This window comes from Ostrea edulis, chromosome 8 (genome assembly GCF_947568905.1).
Source record: "Ostrea edulis chromosome 8, xbOstEdul1.1, whole genome shotgun sequence".
Taxonomy (NCBI): domain Eukaryota; kingdom Metazoa; phylum Mollusca; class Bivalvia; order Ostreida; family Ostreidae; genus Ostrea; species Ostrea edulis.
The window spans coordinates 2,631,299-2,640,712 of NC_079171.1; positions in this window are offsets into that span (position 1 = coordinate 2,631,299).

The window sequence follows — 9,414 nt, forward strand, 5'->3', positions numbered from 1 at the left end:
GGCGTGTTTTGTCAGATATATATACAGATGCTACATATACTCATGTTATTGGCATCACGATACTAATAATTATTAGCATCGCAAGTCTAACAATAGGAGTATATATAGAGATACAAGGTTTTAAGCATTTTTATACTGACACCCACCTAACATAATCTATAAAACATGACCGCTATTCCATATACCCCCATTATTGACATTGTTATACTGTAGTAAAAATAAGAATATGATTATATAATAACAATATGAAAATTTGGCTTATATTTAGTTTTCAACACTAAGATAGTTAAATATTGAAATATTAATACATTTAAACGCTTCCGTCGTTTTACGTTAAATGACGTCAAATATTAATAGCATCACGATGCTAATAACAGGATTATGACTAACACTAGAAAATCTGTAATGGCGATGTCTGCTCATTTGAGTGGCGAGTATAAAGGTGAGCTGTGATAAATGGAGTGACAAAGTGTGAAATATGTTGTTTACACCGACGTAAAATGGGATGTTCAAGTATGTCTATATACATGTACCTGACACATGTGCAAACAATAAACAGATAGCCTATATATGTATTGGATATTTCAACAGATATCAACGACTTTTATTCACTTCAGATTGTTCAATACACATTCATTAACCTGTTTACTAATATATCCATGCATTGTCATCGCATTCGTGTTGTGTTCTTGTGTAGTGGTGTCACGTGATTGTTTTGTGAATAGTGCTTTGCTGGATTACGGATTCGTAGGTTGAGTGATTATTTTATTAGGAGTTGCAGAACAATTTTTGGGGAGTGGTAGTAGTGTACGCATGTGTGTGAACATGTATAAATGATGAGCATGGATTATTTCAAAGATTTACAAGATTGGATTAACCCAGTACGTCTGGATGAATATTGCACAGAGATACCCTATGCAAGGTGAAGATAACGAACAGTGATCAATCCCATAACTCCCACAAGCAATACAAAATAGACAGTTGGGCAAACACGGACCCCCGGACACACCAGGGCGGGATCAGGTGCCTAGGAGGAGCAAGCATCCCCTGTTGACTGGTCACACCCGCCGTGAGCCCTACATCCTGATCAGGTAAACGGAGTAATCCATCGTCAAAATCAGTGTGTCAAGAACGGCTTAACAATCGGTATGAAACATGTCAGACAGCATTTGACCCAATGCGAGGTTGTACTGACGGACTAGATCGTTATAACGACCATAGAACTTGCGAAATGCTGACTTCAATCGAGCCTGTTGAAACCCCTGTAACATCAACTTGTTTGTCGGTAGCTTACCTCGATTTAAAAACTGACTATACGCAGAACAAGCTCTTGCATATCGAATCAGTTGAGATATATAAACACCACATGCAGGTGATAATGGAATATTGCTACATAAATATGGGAAGTTGACGATGGAGAAGCTGAAATCATCCCGTTTGTCATACAGTTGAGTTGTCAGTTTGCCGTTAATGTCTACTTTCAATAAAATATCTAAGTATGAAGCAGAAGTGGACGACTCTGTGGTGTCCTTTATTTCGAGCTCACAGGGATATATCAAATCGACATATGAATGAAAGCTATATTGTTAATAGACAAAACGTCATCGATATATCTAAATGTCGAATTTAAGGCCACAGCGAGATATTTTTTTTCTTCTCGCGTAGAAGGTTTTGAATAAATTCTGCTTCATATGAATATAGAAACAAGTCAGCTAACAAAGGAGCACAATTCGTGCCCATGGGAATTCCAACAGATTGTTGGAAAACCTGATCACCAAAGACCACGAATATATTGTCAATGAGGAACTCTAGCATATTTTTTTTATTTCAACTTCAGAGTACTTGTGCGTAGAATCAGAGTGATGTTTAACAAAGTAAGTTTTTGAATGACAGATCACTGGATATGAATATTTCCGTTTTCCGTTTTTGTTGAAGAAGCAACTGTCTATATATAGACAGACATATAGATAGATAGATGGATAGATAGATAGATAGATAAATAGATAGATAGATAGATAATTAGATAGATAGAGAGATAGATAGAGAAATAAATAAATAAATAGATAGATAGATAAATAGATAAATAGATAGATAGATAGATAGATAGAACGATATATATAGATAGAGGGATATATATATAACTGGTAAGAACTAAATTCATTTAAATCGTTTGTAGCGTACATGTATAATACTATTTGGACTCAATTGACCTGGTTGGTTCTGGATAGACATCTTTACTTGTCATTGACACCTGTTACGGAGATTGTTATAGAAACATGCTGTATTGTGGTTTAGGGATTACATAATAGTTGCATCATTGTCTTTCACGATTGTACTACAAAATTCATTTCTATTATATATACACGGGTGTCCTGCTTTGTTATTAGATTTGCGACATTTTGATGTTTATTTGAATGTTACTGTACATCCATTTCTTGTTTTTACGGATCACAACCATCTCATCTTTTTGTATAAAATGTCAAACAATAATCAAAGACTCACAAACTAGAGTTTATTATTGCAAGAGTATGATATTGATATCAAACACACCGAAGACAGAGACAGTATTATAGCAGAGGTCTTGTAAAGAAAAGACAGAGACAGTATTATAGCAGAGGTCTTGTAAAGAGAAGACAGAGACAGTATTATAGCAGAGGTCTTGTAAAGAGTGCCTTGAGTATGTTTTCTTGCTTTGGTTGATGTGCATTGTGTATTGGAGTTTTCATTGTCATTCAAACTTTTAGGGGGGGGGGTGTTATGTACATGAATAATACATGCTGCATTCAGTTAACATGGATGCTTCTGGTAAGTTATGTTTACTTGCCATTGACAACTGTGACCGAGGTTGTTTTAGGTACATGTTAATTTTAATAAAGGGATTACGTAATAGTATCATTATCTTTCAACTAGAAAATTCATTTCTATTACGCATATACTGAAATTCTCCTGATTAAAAAATCACTGGTTAGACATTTTCTATACATTTTTGGATTTTATACTGGGAACTGCGATTTTCAATTTAGATTATTATTTCTGTGCGTTTGAATTTATTATTCAACTATCGTAAGTTAATATTTTTGCTATTGATACAATTGCGTAATACGTGCTATTTATATATCAATGAGCTGCTAGAATATCTGCAAGGTCTGGGCTTCAAAAGTCCGGCGGTATAAAACACACGTCAGTTTTGGAGGAAGTCAAGACAGCAACTGATTAATGTTTACAGCTAAATGGTTAAAAGTTACAGACGTCCAAACCCGATCTAAAATAGCATTGATTTCCACTTCATTCCTCCCCATTTTATTTAAACGTATTGCAACACTAGTACTTCTACAACTGTTTTGTGTTTTAAGAACATTGATAGAAGTAAGTAACGACACACAATAATTAAAACTGCTGCAAACAATCAGACAAGCCGACTGTGTACACCACCCTACAAGTGTGTACAACATATAACTTGAATCGATGGAAGTGAAACGTTTCCCTAAAGTAATATGTTTAATTTACACCCTGAATAAAACAACTCATCCCTGTATAGCTAGATATCAAAGATAGATCCCAAATAGATATTCGAAATATGTTATTGCCTCGAATGGAGTAATTGTTACCAAGATAATTTAATATATCATTTTAATAACCACCCCAATCTTCAAATTCAAAGTTTCTCAAATCAAAGAGATAAACTAAGCGAGAATAACATGCTGTGAAAACTAAATAAGTCTGCACAAAATATCTGAAAAAAAACAACATAAACAGTACTTCAAATAGAGGAATGATATTTACTAATGTCGCTTTGTACAAAATGATTGAATAATACAACGGTTAAAATGTATGTTCATGATTACATTAAAACAGATTGATTTAATGGTTATTCGGTTTTTATGCGCCTTAGTTAAGGCTTTCCCCATAAATACCAGTGCTGTAAAAATGTACTTTACCGCACTGGCACATTACATGAAAATGAAATTTACGTCACGATGAAGGTCATGACGTACATATCAACATTCCCTTTGCGGTTGGAAATATAAAAAAAATTGTTATTTACCACCGCTGTCAAACGATAAACTACAATCGTGTAAAAGTTTCTGTCAACTGGGTTATATTAATTCTCTTTGATATAGAAATATTTTCAATTGGTTCTTTATATAACATAGGAGTTATGAGATTTATCATTGTTCGTTATCTTCACCTTACATGCTAAAGTAATATTCATGCAAGGTGAAGATAACGAACAGTGATCAATCTCATAACTCCTACAAGCAATACAAAATAGATACTTGGGCAAACACGGGCCCCTGGTGATCTTGACATCGCCCCTAATCTTCACGTATAGTGACTTTCACAAAGAACTCATGTGCATAAACAGGGTTTCCGTATATACAAATTTCATCATTGGCAGGACACCCCTAGATTTTTTAGTGAAAGTTGTTTGATTTATGCGACATGTGAACTTCAGTGTAAAAGGAAAAGTTAGTGGACCAAGTTGTGACTTCAACAGAAAACAAGTTTTTCAGGCTAGATTCCTGCATAGCTTGGACGAATTTGGCTCCACTTTTTTGGCACGCTGATTTTGGCTATATTTAGCTCCAAAACTTCATAGTTATATCGGATTTCAAACATTTCGGTTGAGCATCACTGAAGAGACATTATTTGTCGAAATGCGCATCTGGTGCATCAAAATTGGTACCGTATAAGTTTTACATTATGACCCCTGGGTCGAGGCCTCTGCTGGTGGACTGTTAGTCCCCGAGGGTCTCTACAGCCCAGTAGCTAAGCACTTCGTTACTAGCTTGAAAACACAGATTCATATTTAATTGCTGTTATAGAATTTAGAAATTCATTTCAAAATTAAGGATTGTCTCCCTCATGCATAGCTCTTATCCTTGGACGAATTTGGTACCGTATAAGTTTTACATTCAACTTCGCATATGCAAAAATCGCCGCATCTTGCATATTCAATGCAAAAATTAGACATGTTACAAGTCACGATAAACTTGCTCTCATCACTTTTCAAATTAAGAAATTAATATGTTTTGAAGTTATATTAACTTCAACTTGCATTGAAATCTGGATATCGTGCCAATGGAACGATTTATACAAACACGGTACGATTTTATCTCGATATTTGATCATGTGATATACAGCTGATGTAGAGACTGTCGGTCTGGTAAAAAATGTATGGGAGGTCAATGTGCATATAATTGTATATGCATATCTTTTGTACAAAAGGGTTGTGTGTACAGAATTTGTCAAAAATTGATCTGTTTATTAATGCATTGTCCCTCTGACATATTTCTATGGCCCTACTTAACACAACTGGGTAATGTTATAGTTCAGGACAGTCTAAAATTTTCAATGATTTCCTGATATGCCATAAAGTATTTACTGTTCTTTTTTTCTGAGTGTTGAACCAAGCTATGTTTAGGTATGATGGCGTTGTCAGCTCAAATCGACGCTCTTAAAGCTTACAACTTAAAACAATTTAGCAATAAGTATCTTTTATTGTCATGTGTTATATGTACAATCAGGATAGGTGCAGCTACGGACTGTTTAATGTGATAACGCCTTTTGTATCATTGCTTTTTAATGTTTTATTTAGTTTCTATGTATTATGTGTATAACATTCTGTAGTAAGGTATATATGCATTCTAAAGCACCTTTGAGCGTATATAGTATGGGAAGGGTGCTATATAAATATGTTATTATCATTGTTTATTATTAATATTTGTCTTTATTGAAACAGACAGATACCGTGGGTGGTGAGTTATCTTTCTCATATAAAACTTATACGGTGCAAATTTTGATGCACCAGATGCGCATTTCGACAAATAATGTCTTTTCAGTGATGCTCAACCCCAAATTTTGGAAATTCGAGAAACTTGTAAGAGCTAAAAGGAAAACTAGAGTCCCGAGAAATGGAGCCAAATTCGTCCAAGGATAAGAGCTATGCATGAGGGAGATAATCCTTAATTTTGAAATGAATTTCTACATATTATCACAGCAATTAAATATACCTCCGTATTTTCAAGCTAGTAACGAAGTACTTAGCTACTGGGCTGTAGAGACCCTCGGGGATTAACAGTCCACCAGCACCACATTAGTTAGAAAACACATAAGCATATTAGCAAAATATAAACGTGATAAGAATGTACACGAAAAGACGAAGAATGATTTTAAAAGAATTTACATACAATAGAAATATTTGGGGAAACTATAGATTAACGGACGTATATAAAGTAAAACAAAACAAATGAATTAATGAGTCTGAAATAAGGATTAAAAGTTTGCTGACTAGCTTTCAGAATACAATGTATGGTTTTATATGTCTTTGGTTTAGTATACACCAGGGTATAAAACTGTTCTTGTAACGGTTTGTTTTAAATTTTGGTAAATAATACTTTGAGGAGTTTTTTTTTATTTTTTAGATTATATAGGTTTTCGCGAATGCAAGGAAGGAGGCAGTGGAATCGATGGGATGGGTCTTCTATATCCTTGGAAAGTTTTAAACATATTTTTTTGCGTCTATCAGATAGCTTTTCAAGTCGGTATATTCCAAAGCTTTTTGGTAGGAGTCCAATGGTCGTATGATCTTGAGAGCACGCTTTTGTATGGATTCGATTTGATATGATAGAGTAGATGTGAGTTAAACGCAGGTCGTGGGTTTGCTTACGTCATCGTTTTAGGGTACTCAAATCTTACGATTCAACGTCCTTTTACGTGCACATACAATTGTGACGTAACAGTTGTCTGAATAAACCTTATATGGGTCATTGAGTGAATATAAAGAACGTAATATTTACCTATATTATATAAATATTACCAACTGATATTATCAAAGTAAAACATCCTTTGTTTAATTTTGTTAAGTCTTTTCGTTTCCGGTGCAAAATTTCGGCTTGTAATATGTTTTATTCTGTTACTGTATAAAGTTTAGCAGCGGGCAACTTGGGGAGGTGAGACAGCTGGCGATGTTGGGAATGCCGGTATAAATGTTTTCAGAACAACCCGGGAACAAATTGACGTGGGTTCCCCAGTTCATGAAAGTTTTATTCAGAGATTTGACGCGTTTATAGCAGACATTGGAAAATGGCGATTTCACAATTTTATTCCTATCCCATCATACAAATTTTATGAAGATCGGACAACTTTGAATAATTGAAAGCGTTGGGCAGGAAGATCATATAAAGAAAAGTTTCAATGTGTCCTGCTTCCAGAACCCCCTGGGGAAAATGAGTGAGAGTTGCCTACACTTTAAGGGTTACCCCCTCCAAATTTGGTGGAGAGAGAGAGAGAGGGGGGGGGAGATAATCGATAATATTTACAAATAAATGCGAGTATTGGGGAACAGTTAGTAAATAATGCATATATTCTAGTAAAGTTGCAACTTACAACTGCCCTCTTCAAGGAGTGTTTGAAATTCGGTGTAAAATTACTAAGACATGCAGGACTGACTGCTTGCAAAAGTTGTTAGCCCTGGCAAAGACCTATTAGTCCTGAGAAAATAACTGCATATTTAAACGTTACTTTTACATGTATTACTAGATTATCTATCTTCTAATGAAGTACGATCGACCTAATTCGTTTCTAGTACTTTATATTTGATTGAATTACGGTAGAATGTGCAGTAAAATGTCCTAAATTGACAAGATCTGTCCACTACAGGTACAATATTTAATTAATTTGATTTATCTATATTTTATTCAGCGGAACTTTTATGACGTCCCTTCCGACAGAATTAACGTATCGGGCGGGCGGGCGGGCGGGGGGGGGGGGGGGGGGGGCACGGTTATTTCAAACACTGCAACGGGCTCAAGACTCTAAATCTAAAAAGAACAAAAGAGTGAAGTTGATCGAAAATTAGAAAAAGTAGATGTTTCAAGTGAATCTGCATTACAAGATAAAAATAATTATAGATTAAACCGATATGGTGTTTTGAGGGGGTTATTTGGCTTGGGAACGTGAGTGTTACTAGGTTATTGTGAGGGGATGTTCAATAAACATAAATATATTGTAAAGTGCTGAAATAGAAACAACATAAGTTGTATTTCTGGTTAGAAAATTAAGACATGATTAAACTATATAAATTAAAAATTTAAACTAAATGATATTCAGAAATACAATCATACTATTTTATTAGTTTATTCATTGTTACTGCGATAATGCGATCGCAAAAGAAGAAAAGAATCTCAATTATTAGCCGTGCAACATAATTAAGATATATAGCGCAATAAATGTACACGTTTGTGTATATTAAGAATTTTTGCGATATACCGATGCATCTTTTAAACAAATTGATTATTATGTCCATACATATTTGATTTCCCCTTCAAAACCAGGAGTCAATAACGTTGTTTGAGTTTTTTTTAAAGCGATGCATGAAAAGTAAATTAATAACGTTGTTGAATGACGTCTCGAACATTTGTAACGTTATCTGTTAAAAAAACTGCTTTGGTGGATTTTATTAAACTTTGACATCTTTTTCTTCAAAAAAAAAAATAACGAACTCGAATGTCCCATACTTTTTTGTTTGATAATTATTTTTCAAAATAATTTTGTTTCGCTTTGATATCAATATTATCAAGATGAACAGCATCAACATCTGTATATTTTTAGTTGAAATTATACAATGAATAATATTAATAACAATTATTTTGTATATAATTTAACGGAAAACAGTGTCCCCACTGTTAAAAAAATGCTGTGTTGAAGACGTTATTACTTAAAAACTGTGCTGTTGAATGAAAAACAGTTTTCGCAGAGTAGTATATACATAAATCGGTCAAATTTTCAAGTGGGGTTTTTCGAGTGAGACAAAAGGTCGGTAAACCCGCGATCTACGTTAAAGCGTGATTTTTTAATGTAGTTGAGTGTAGGAATTGTGCTCTTGACTGAGAACAGTTCCTTGAGCAATGTCCATCTTTCCGCAGTGATAACATTCGCTTTGCTTCTGGGAATTTGAAGGTAATGGGACTGTATGTCTTTGTCTTTTGATCTATAGCGATCTGTCTCTGTGTTGTCTATCTTCAGATAATTTATGAAACATTTCTTTGAGTGACCTTCTATGCTTTTTCCTTTCATCCTCTAAAGTTGTCAGTTTATTCTGAATTTGATGGTAGTGTCCAGTTTTCTTCTGGTACATTTAGTCCCTCTGTTACGAATTTGAAAGGCGAAGATAACGAACAGTGATTAATTTCATAACTCCTATAAGCAATACAAAATAGATAGTTGGGCAAACATGGACCCCTGGACACACCAGAGGTGGGATGGATCAGACAAACATGGACCCCTGGACACACCAGAGGTGGGATCAGACAAACATGGACCCCTGGACACACCAGAGGTGGGATCAGATAAACATGGACCCCTGGACACACCAGAGGTGGGATCAGGTACCGTAGTCAGAATCAATGTGTT